Consider the following 12,372-nt stretch of genomic DNA (forward strand, 5'->3'; position numbering starts at 1 on the left):
GGCAGTCAGATGTGTTCATCACCACTGTGGTGTTAACTTTGTCTGCTAGGAGAATAATTATGTTGTTGTCTTTGCTCAGGTTGGTGAGTGCTTTTTCTTGTTGTTGTTGTAAGTTGCTTCTGTGTGGATTACTGGAGCGAAGGATTTTGTGACTGTAAGTCTGATTTTATTGGCTTCATCTGGGTTGATTTTGGTGAGTGTAGCTGTATACATACATACATACATACATACATACATACATACATACACACAGACACACCCACACACATACACACACACACACACATACACACACACACACCTATTCCTCTCTCTGCTCTGTATTACCATGTCCAAACATGTTTTTTTTAAATGAATTTTTATATAAATGCTTGCAATTATTGAAAGGCCATGTAGAAATTGAGAGTACACGCACTAGGTTTTTCTCTCCAAAAGAAAGTAGACTAGAGTGACTAATGCTGTTTTCCAAGCATGTCTGGTTTCTTTGCATGCAATTCTGTATATGTCTAATTCTTGCCCACATATTAAAAAAATTCAAGACACTTTCTTAAAAATTGCCACGTAGAAGATATTAAGCATTTTAAGCTTGTAGAGTTGATAGAATATTATTTTCTCTGTGTCCTTTATATGCCATGTTTTTTAGTAAATGATTCTTTGATATTAAAATGTTGGTTTAACCATGAGTTTCCCATATATATGATTCTTTGGCACAAGCTATGCAAGAGTATCTAGCAACTGGAAACATAATTTACATTAAGAAAGAAGCAATGATATAAAAGATAAGCCTACAGTTGCACTGGCTCAGGATACTATGGTAATTCAATTCTACATAGTTTTGTTACCTGGATGCATTGTGTTAGATATTTGTTTTAACTACAGTGGTTTCCACCAAGGTCCTGTGTTCCGGTGGGAACAGAGGTTTAATCCTATTGGCCGAAGGGTCTGACAGCTCCCTATAAAAGGGCTGCTGTCAGACTCAACCTTCGCTGGATTGTTCTCACTTGTTGTACTTAATAAAGAGCTGTTGTTACCATTAAGCCTGTGTGTGCCAATCCATTACCCAATCTAACACTGGCGATGAAGGTGGGATTGGAAGGCAACTAGGCTAACCAAAAAAGCATAGCAATCCAGCAAGCACATCCAGCCCAGAGCTCAGCGCGGCCAGAGCTCAGCGCGGCTTCAAGCAGCCAATTTTGAGTGGCAAACTCAAAATGCCCTCTGAAAACAAAATGGCCATGCACGCCCCACCGACTCCATATGACCCAGTCACCGAGCACTGGGACTCATACCTGCTATGATTTGACTGCTTCCTCAAGGCAAACGACCTCATGGGCCTTTCTGAAGGCCGCAAGAAGAACATGTTCCTTGGATACTTTGGCCGGGAAGTGTTTGAGACGGCGAAAGACCTCTCTTTGCCAAAACGGCTACAATCAGTCACCTGGTCTGTGCTTCAGCAGATGCTGAGGACCCACTATGCACCCAAGCCGTCCAAGCATATTCGCCAGCATGAGTTTAACATCAGAAACCAGAAAGAGAGTGAGTCAATTAACATGTATGTTGCGGCACTCCGCAAGGCTGCAGCGTACTGCGAATTCCGAGACCTGGATGAGCTTATTCTGGACCGCATAATTTGCGGCGTGTGTGACATTAACCTACAGAGGAGATTACTCACTAAATCTAACCTCACTCTGCAAATCGCACTGGACAAGGCCAGGGCGTCCGAATCAGCCGTCAAATCTACTGAGATTATGCAGTGCCAAAGCGCTGCACAAAATGCGCGAAAGAGTACATGTGCACATGGTGAGGCTGCAGAGCCCAAGAGCTCAGAAGGCGAGGAAGATGACAGATGCCGCATGCGCAGCCGGCGTGCATATTCAAACTATTCATTTCCACCAAGGTCCTCTGTTCCGGTGGGAACAGAGGTTTAATCCTATTGGCCAAAGGATCTGACAGCTCCCTATAAAAGGGCTGCTGTCAGACTCAACCTTCACTGGATTGTTCTCACTTGTTGTACTTAATAAAATGCTGTTGTTACCATTAAGCCTGTGTGTGCCTATCCATTACCCAATCTAACACTTCGAGTTACATTTTTTGACATCTTCTTGTCTAGTCAGGTAAAGGGAACTGCATTTTTTCCTCCAGAAACTAGATCTTGTTTTCTACATGCCTCAGTAGGGTGGATGAAGGCAAGAACTGCATCCTTTGAAGAGGAAATCTTAAATATCTGCAAATATACTGTGTTTGCCCGAAAATAAGATAGGATCTTATTTTCTTTTGACCCCCCCCCCCAAATAAGCACTTGGCCTTATTTTTGGGGAAGTCTTATTATTTTTGAGGTGCAGGAGGCAGTGAGTATGGTCATCTCATGGCTGCTGCTGTGTTGCTATATTTTGGGGGAGGGCTTATTTTTGGGGGGAGGCTTATTTTAGCACACACACTCAAAAGCCTGATTGAGCTTATTATCTGGGAGGTCTAATTTTCAGGAAAACAGGGCAGTCTTACAAAATATAGCTGGAAGGGACCTTGGAGGTCTTCTAGTCCAACCTCCTGCTCAAACATGAGACCCTGATACTATTTCAGACAAATGACTGTCCAATCTCTTCTTAAAAAGTGATGAAGCACCTACAATTTTTGAAGACAAGATTTTCCACTGTTTAGTTGTTCCTGTTAGGAAGTTCTCCTTAGTCGTAGGTTGCTTCTCTGATTAGTTTCCCTCCATTGTTTCTTGTCTTGCCTTCTGGTGCTTTGAAAAAATAAGTTGACACCCCCCCCCCATCTCTTCTTTATGGCAGCCCCTCAAGCACTGGAACATTGCTTTCATGTCATTCCTAGTCATTCTTTTCTCCAGACTAGACAGCAACATTATTGGTTTGTCCACTCAGAAAGAGGTGCAAAAGAAGCTCCTTTCTTCCTCTGCATGGATAATGGTAGTGTATTCAGGAGAAGGCATTGTAGGGACTTCTTTTCTTCACAGACAGTGAAGTATGGAGTGATGATTCTATCCTTCATCTGCATGGAAAGCATAAGCCAGCTGAATCCCAGCTATTTTAGGAGGCGTTCCAGCCAGAACATCTGCAAAGGTGGAAGCTGTCATATTAACTGTTCCACAATTTCTCACAGAATAGAGGAGGTATGGGATAGTCACAGCATAGCCATGCTTTCAGGTACTCCAAGTACAACACCCCAAAAGATTTGACTATTAGACAAAGCATAGGCTGGTCGAAATGTTCTTCCTACTAGAATCAGATATTATCCAATGAACCTGAATCCTCGAAGAAGCAGAACAAACAAACAAATAAAACATTGTTTTACACAAGACATCATTAAACTTTGAAATTTCATACCCTCGTTTAGCAACTGCTTCATTCCGTGACTTTTTGCAGTTAAGATAGTGATGAAAATGTAACTTTGCAAAAAAAATCTTCACATTTATCACTGTTGCAAATCTGTAAAGCAAAGCAAACCTGAAAGAAGATTGTAAACACAATCATTGTTTCATTTAATGACCAAGTTGCTGTCCCAATTGTATTCACCAAATGAGAACTACCTTGTGGCTGGCTTCACAAAAGGACATGTTCATAAAAGTCATAGTTATTAACCTGTGGAGGCATCTGATGAGAAACTAGTGGGCTTTTTTTGTACATCTGCTTGGCTACCATGAAAACAGGCTACTGGACTAGATTGGCCAGGAGTTCAATCCATCAGGGTGCTTCCACTGTTCTTATTGTTAGATTGGGTATTGAGGAGGCAGAGACAGGCTTATAGTAACAACAGCTCGTTATTAACAGTAGAACAGTATGTACAATCCAGCAACTGCTTGGTCTGACAGCAGCCTTTTATAGGAAGCTGTCAGACCTCTCAACCAATAGGATTCAATCTCTCTTTCCGCCTGAACAGAGGACCTTGGTGGAAACTATGGTAGATAGAGTGAATATCTAACACTTATATTTTGAAGTAGACAATGCAATCAAGTGTGGTAGTACGTTTGGATTTCTCCTTAGGATGTCTCCTTGCAGGGGTGGGCTGCTGGGGGTTTGCAAGGGTTGGGAGAACCTCTAGCTAAGATTCTGTGCAGTTTGGAGAACCCCGAAATCCCACTCCTGACTGCCCCACCCTGCCCCATCAAAGAGTCCCCATGCGGCCCGTTTTGAGTGCAGGTAAATGCAGGGCACGTGCAGAGGCTTGGTGAGGGCAAAAAAAAAAGGCCTACTGGAAATTCAGGAAGGCCAGAAACAGGTCAATTTCCAGCTTCCAGAGGGCTTCCGGAGTCTGGGGAGGCCATTTTCACCCTCCCGGAGGCTCGAAAAAAACTTCTAGAGCCTAGGAAGGGAAAATATGCCCTGCCTGCCGTGGTGCAGGAGGCTGACTAGGCCTCACCCACCATGGCCAGGCCCACCCAGCAACTGGGCAGAGAACCCCTTGCTAAATTTTTGAAGCCCACCCCCACTCCTTAGGATCCTATGGGTCAGTAGGCAGGCCAGAGTAGGTTGTCAGGTAGACCTGTGGCAGTTTTGAAGTTTTAATCACTGGATATATTATTATATGGGATTATAGTGGCTATAGTTGTTCTATCCTCAACGTATGACCTGACAGCCAGCAACAGCCAAGCCGCGCCTGATTGGCTAAGACACGGCTTGGGTGAGCGCGGGCTGTTCAGGCCGTTCCTATTGGCTGCCCTGCTTGACAGCTCCGTATAAATAGCTGTCAAGCAGGGAAAGGTGCTGAACTCCGTCTGTACATAGTTTTGACTGTTTGCGTCTTAATAAATCTGTTGAGTTGCCTCAGAATGAGTCCTGCCTCATCCTTCGGCCACTCTTTTATACTAGTAACTATAATTTTATAGTTTTGTCCTGACTATATTATCCTACATAATACATGTGAAGAGAGAGAATAGCAAATGCCAGATTCTTTTTAATATGAAATAATGTGATCCGCTGATCCATCTGTGGTGGGGTCAGTGGTGAGGAAACAGATGGTGTTTATTGGCATCCATTTCAAAATGTTTTTCACCTCAAAACTAGGGACAAAATTTGTAGTTTCAGAAAAGTTTCACTACATGGCATTTTTGGTCAATTTGCACAGGAAGAAATTATTACGGAAAGTTGAATATAAAATGTGCCTGCTAGGGCAAACACCTTGGATGTATATTCTATTTATTTATTTACTTATATAGTCAATGACTTCCCATCTTACAAAACGCACTCTGGACAGCGTACAGAGATTAAAACAAAAACCCGCAAAGTGAACCGCTTGGTGCCCGAGGTTCAAACAGTAAATGCTAAGCACAAAAAGCAAAAAACACAACAACCACAGCAGATCTCATCTAACCTTTTGACCCAGATACCTGGAGACCCAGCCTGGTCCACACAGCCTTGTGAAAGACTAATTGGGTATGCACATGTAGGGAAAGTTATAATATGTGGATTTTCTCACAGTTAAAAAATAGTTCAGAGAATGATGAAACAAATGAAAAACTGAATGCATTTAATATTGATATCGGCTAAATATAGATACAGGAATGCTACCATTAAATTTTATACCAGGAATACCATCATTAAATTTTATAGCAGGAAGATATGTCCAAATTATGCAATTCCCCTCATCTTTGAATGTTTTCCCTTAAAAGAAACACTGAGGATAAGGGTGGAGTTTCTTTTTTTTCTGTTATGGATTGCTATAGACTAGAAACATTGCAAATGTTAATATGGCAGTAAATAAAGCATTACTATCATTGCTATTTGTGGCTCAGGAACATATATCCATGATAAACAGTCCATTCTCCGTATCCCTTGCATTATTTCATGTGTTTTTTATACCCCGGCTAATCATTCCAACCACTCCAGAAGAAGAAAAAAGAGGGGCATGTTGGGAGGGAGAGTGTCAGTCAAGATGGCAACCATTATCCTATGATTAAGCCCAATCTCTGAAAGTTAAATAGGAGCGTATAAGAACAGTCAAAAAAAGAATGCTTTATGCTGCATAACAATATCCATAATGAAGATGTATTGAAGCTGTTAAGTTAAATTGTGGACTTTATTGAAATATATTAAATATATTACATTGTGGACTTTACTACAAAATATGCAGTGAGGTGCAACAAGGAACACCTTATTCCATGTTTTGTAATTTGCCTACAATTGTGGGCAAAGTGAAGTTGTAATTTGCCATCTCTGCTAATTTATGCAATATAGTAAAGGCATTTTAAAATCGTATAACACACACAGAGAGAGACAGACAAATGATTTCCATAATTACAATGTGTGAGTCAAAATGCTAGCTCTTTTTCTCCTCACAGACCCACTCTGAAGTCATTTGCCATGTAGGATTATTGATGGCCCCATATTCTAATTAAAAAGTTTAATTCTATCTTACTTTCTGCGGTGATTAACAAATCACATTTTACTAAAAACAAAAACAAATAGTCATTAAGCTATTAAGGTACAATAAAAATACACCAATAATTAAAAAATGATAAAAATCAGAAATAAAAATACTGTTATGTTTGTTCTTGTTATTTCTCTCTCTGTGGGTCTATGTTTACCTGGGAATACAACTTCCATAATATATATGCAAATGAAAACTATAAAAGACAATGAGACCAATAAAAAATGCAACCACAAATACTTTTTTTTTTGGTTTTTGTTTTCAGATAAGAGTGAACAACATGAAAAAACTACTGGTGCTTAAAAGACATCCAACAATTTAAAAGCATGGGAAAATGAAAATGTTTCTACTTGGTACCTGAAGTAATATGCCATGAAAATATTTCTTCCACATTTTTTTTCTTTTTCTTTTTCCTATTCTACTTCTGTTGGAGAGGAAAGAAATTGCTTTCAAAAAATAATTTAAAGGCAAAGGACTTTAAATGAAATGTTTAAGGGGCAAGGGGGGTGCTTTCTGCTTTTGTAGTTATGATAACATGATCTCTGCAGTGTAAGGTATCATGTGCTAAACCTTTCCTTGGGAAATTTTCACAGCAAGAAAGACAGGTGGTCAGAGAGGCTTCAGACCAATAAGGATGGTCTGTAATGGAGAGCAAGAAGAAGACAATACTATCTTGTCTTCCCTTGGGGTTCCCCTTGGGGTACACCATTGCTTACTTCCCTCCATGTAGATAGTGTTCCATTTAGGACTATACCTTGAGTGTGGTTCGTTAGCCAGTTATGAATTCATCTGGCACTGATGCTGTTTATCTCACAACTTATAGTTTGAGTAAATAAGGCAGTTATTTTGAGTCTCTTTTGTCACATTTTCTTCTCCCCTAGGACTAAAATACTTTTCTGTAACACACCTGTTTTTTCCCCGACATGTTCCTAAATCTCATAGACATTCCATTACAGGAAGGCTAAATGTCCTGCTCAAGGATCTTCTGAATGTTGCTCTAGAGACTGCCCAACAGGACTGATGGGAAAGAGGAATTCTTTGACAGACAAGGCAATGAATAGCTGGCTGCAAAAAATGAAAACCCCATTACAGGAAAAATTTGGTCAGTGGCATAATGTTTAGTCAGAGCAGTCCTATAGAGGCTTGAGAGCAGTGATGGGTTCTTACCTGTTCAGACTGGTTTGGCCGAACCAGTAGTGGTTTGGCAGCCTGGGTCACTGGAGCCAGCAGCGACCCAGGCCTGCCACACCCCTGAACTGGCTCTCCAGGCAGCACCTACGGTGCTGCCATCTTGTTTTTTGGTCCTGTGTATGCATAGAATAATTTTTATTGTACTGTGCATGCACACACGGTGCCCGTAAAGCATATGTGTGTGGCATGCCCACAAGAGAACAGGCAGTAGTGGCTACTGGAACCCACCCCTGCTTGAGAGGAACTTCCACATCCTAAGCATTGCCACTAGAATATTTTCCTTTCAGAGAGAAAATGGATTGAAAGCTGATGTCTTTTTTTTTAAATAAAAAAGGGGGGAGTCTGGGGGACCTCTTAGGGAGAATAGTTGCTGAACCATCCTGATGTTTTTTAATCCTCTAATAAGCACCACCGGAGCACTGATGACAAAGTGGCTGAAAGTATGACTGATAGGTGTGATTGCCAATATCTCTTTGGTGGTCTGCAGAGTCTCTCCAGAGCAGAAGGAACCAAAACTTTGGCATGTTTTACGCAGTGTTAAGGATCCACTCCTTCCCTTAAAACCCCCAAATGTCCTACCCAAAAGAGCACGGCCAAGCACATTTTAGAACTGATGTGTCATGCAAAGCTTTGTGTCATAGCCTCAAGTCAACTGAAATTGCTGACATTCATTCTAAGTACAAGCAGTCATTTCTATGCAGCTTGTGACAGCACTGTGTCATCTCGCATCAGCTTTTTGCCAAACTGAAATTAATATCTATGGAAATAAGCCAAGCAATTTTCCTTCCCGAACTGAACATACAGAACAATCATATTCGACTGCATTCGTTTCCTAGTTAGGTAGAGCCCTTCATGCTCCGGTCTGGATGCTAAAGGCCTATTCCAGAGTAAAAAAACACTACAACTCCATATTGGAGATTTCTCTAAGATTCTGCTGTGCATTGGCTTTGGAGGCATGTTGGTTTCAGAGCATATGGTGTGGGGTGTTCTTGTAGCCCCACTGCTCTTTCTTTGAAACCACACAACTATCCTCTACAGAACAGTGCAATTTCATAAGGAGGTCTGTTTGATTTAAGATGTTGCCTACAAGCATATAGACACAAGATCTCATGCACCTTTTTCTCTTTGAATTTGAAGCATTATGTGCTACTTTTTAGTAATTTAATAATTTAGTGCAGAAGTGTCAAACTCAAGGCCTGGGCCCTGGACCTGGACTGTGGAGCTGCCTGTAAACAGCAAAAGATTGGCCCTGCATCAGCTCTCCCGAGCTCTGTTTTCAGTGGCAGAGGTTTGAAGGAGGCTGTCACAGCCAAAACAGAGCTTGGGAGCCTGTTTTCATTGGCAGAGTGCTCAGGCCACCACAAATGCTCCTGATATGAGTGATGTCAAGCTGGCCATGCCCATCCCAGCCCTCCAAGGTCAAGTCCTGGAGGAGGAGCTTCCGGGGGAAATGGCTGCTGACTTCTGAGCTCCGTACTACCACGGAGCTCTCTGATGGGGGAGGGGGCGCCCCCGGCCCTCTTTCCATCGTGAGGGTCGGGAATTAAGAGCAGCGACCACCCTGGCTTTCCATGGAGCCTTAATTGGCCTCCAGGGTGGTCAAACAGCCAGGAGAGATGAGGAAATAGCCCCAGCTGGAGCCAAAATGAGAGTTGGAGGTGGAGTCGGTATTGGAGCTTCAGCTGGAGGTCGGCGATGGCGGCGGCGGCGACTGCGGAGATAGGGGCAGAGGCAGAATGAACGGGTGGCGGCGGCAGCATCCCAGGGACCCGGGCAGCGCAACGATGGCATCGGCGATGCTAGCAAGGCCGAATTGGAGGGTGAGGACCGTTGAAAGGCCGTTCGGGGGTTTGCATGAGGCTCGAGACGCTGGAGGCCGAAGAAGGCCTGCAGGAGAGCCGTAGGCCGGCCGGAGCAGCGCTCGGGCCAGGACTAACAGCGGGGGGGGGCCGCTGAAGCTGGGGGAGGCAGGCTACGATGGGGCTAGCCCTTAAACAGCTATGCTGGAGCCTGGCAGAAGGAGGGAGACCTGTGGCACCAAGGGCAGGACGGTTCTGTGCCCAGGAGATTGGCAGGAGGCTTCCATTGGCAGGAGGTTTAGTGCCAGGAAGAGAAAGGATTTATCAACCCCTGCCATTTGCCATCTACCTGCCATGGCTAAACCTGCCCACCTGTCACTTGTTACTTGTTATTTTGACTATCTATAACCATTGACTACTGTGCGTGCCTGCGGGACTACCCCCCACCATCTTTTACCATCTTTCACCCGCTTACCATCAAATTTACCATCAAATTTACCATCAAACTCCATCAAATATCTACTTAGACTGCCTGCCCACCCACACCACAGATTGCCTCCTGGCCTCCACCATTTACCATCTACTTTCCACCTATTCACCATCTATCTACCATCCACTTATCATCCACGTACTGACTTACCATCTGATGTGGAACCTGGCTTGCTGACTCAATTTAACATCTACAGCACCCTGGTCCTTGCTGCAGCTCCCCCCAGTATATACTCGAGGTCAGACTTGCTCCTGCTGCGGGAGTCCCCCCTCTCGCAGACATGGCCCTTTGCCCTTTCGAGGGCCCACCTTAATGACGGGTTTGTTAACCCCGAGAGGTGGAGGAAGCGAAGACTTAGGGGGTTTTAACCAGATGTTTTTTATCCATTTTAGGGGGTACCAGGGTGGGTGGGAGGGATAATCAGGCCAGGAGGGGGACTTTTGCCAGGCGAACAGGTGAGGTCAAAGGGGAAGTGAGCGGAGTGGGGGGGGAAGGGAAAATGACATTCCTATAGAGGGTTGTTTTATTCCAACGGTCGTGGGGAGGGGAGGGTGCGAGGACGGAAGAAAATCTCGTAGTCGGTTGGGAGACCGCGGCTGCTGGACACGCCCGGTCGCTAGTACCAACCCCCACAGCCTGGGTGGCCAGGGCCTACAGAGGCAGGGCCTGAGGCTGATGCTCTGCAATGCAAGGTCCGCTGTTAACAAGGCCCCCCTCATTAATGAGTTGATCTCAGAGGGGGAGCCGGACCTTGCAGGGATAACGGAGACCTGGTTGGGCCACGAGGGCGGTTTACCTCTCGTGGAGATGTGCCCACCAGGCTACCGTGCATTTCATCAGCCACGGGCCCTGGGTAAGGGTGGTGGGGTGGCGGTAATTATACGGGAGAGTCTGGAACCGAGAGAGTTCACTGTGCCGCAGATATCCGGCTGTGAGTCCCTTGGTGTGAAATGGGGCCCCGGGAGGCAGTTGGGCTTGCTGATTGTATACTTGGCTCCTCGCTATACATCAGCGGCCCTCGAGCTGATCGCGGAGACGGCGGTTGATACCCCCAAACTTGTGGTTATGGGGGATTTCAACCTGCCGTCGACGGGTGAAGCATCCGAGGTGGCTCGGGAGTTCATGGCTTCCATGACAGCCATGGACCTGACCCAATTAATTCAGGGCCCCACACACGAAGGTGGGCACACACTGGACCTTGTTTTTGTCTCTGGACAGTGGACGAGTGATCTGGGAATAGGGGATTTGGTTATTACACCCCTGTCATGGTCAGATCACTCATTTCTCCAGCTCGACTTCCCCGGCGCTACCCCCCACCGCGGGGAGGCGGAACCTGACTGTCCTAGATGGTTCCGCCCCAGGCGACTGATGGAACCCGACAGGTTCCAGATGGAGGTTGGGCCACTTCCTGTAGCCCTGACCCACTCCCGGACGGAGGACCTAGTGGCAGCTTGGAATAGGGTGGCTGCTGGGGCCTTGGACCGGGTAGTGCCTTTGCGGCCTCTCCTGCGGCAACGAACCACCCTGGCTCCTTGGTTTACCGAGGAGCTGAGGGTGATGAAACGCCACAAGAGACGCCTAGAAAGCAGGTGGAGGTCCTCACGCTCCGAATCTGACCGAACACAGGTAAGATCCTATTTATGGACCTACCTTGTGGCACTGAGAGCGGCCAAATGTAGACACTGTGCCGCTCTTATTGCATCCACAGATAACCGCCCTGCCGCCCTGTTTCGGGTGACCCGCTCCCTCTTATCACAGAGGCCGCGGGAAGCCCCTTTACAGGGTAGAGCAGAGGAGTATGGGGAATATCTGCAGGATAAAATCGCTCAGATCCGGAGTGGATGGGCCCCCGTCAGTGGCCCAGGGGAGACGTCGGAAGCAAGTCTTGAGGCACCACGCTGGGAGGAGTTTGACTCTGTTGCCCCTGAGGATTTGGACAGGTTACGTGGGCGACTGTGAGCCACTACATGTTTATTGGACCCGTGTCCCTCTTGGCTTGTACTGGCATCCTGGGAGGTCACACGAGGCTGGCTCCTGGGTCTTGTGAACGCTTCACTGGAGGAGGGGTCCTTGCCGGTCGCCTTGAAAGAGGCGGTGGTGAGGCCCCTACTCAAGAGGCCTTCCCTGGACCCGGTGGAGCTAGCTAATTATCGTCCCGTCTCCAACCTTCCCTTTTTAGCGAAGGTTGTAGAGAGTGTAGTGGCACAACAGTTCCCACGTCACCTGGAAGAGGCCGACTATCTAGACCCGCGCCAGTTCGGCTTCCGGCCGGGTCACAGCACGGAGACGGCCTTGGTTCCGTTGGTGGATGATCTCTGGAGGGCCAGAGATAGGGGTTGTTCCTCTATCCTGGTCCTATTAGATCTATCAGCGGCCTTCGATACCATCGACCATGGTATCCTATTGCGCCGGCTGGAGGGGTTGGGAGTAGGGGGCACCGTTTTGCGGTGGTTCTGCTCCTACCTCTCCGACCGGACCCAATGTGTGTTGGCAGGGGAGCAGAGGTCG

Source organism: Natrix helvetica, assembly GCF_964273705.1.
Source record: "Natrix helvetica genome assembly, chromosome: 2".
Classification (NCBI taxonomy): Eukaryota; Metazoa; Chordata; class Lepidosauria; order Squamata; family Natricidae; genus Natrix; species Natrix helvetica.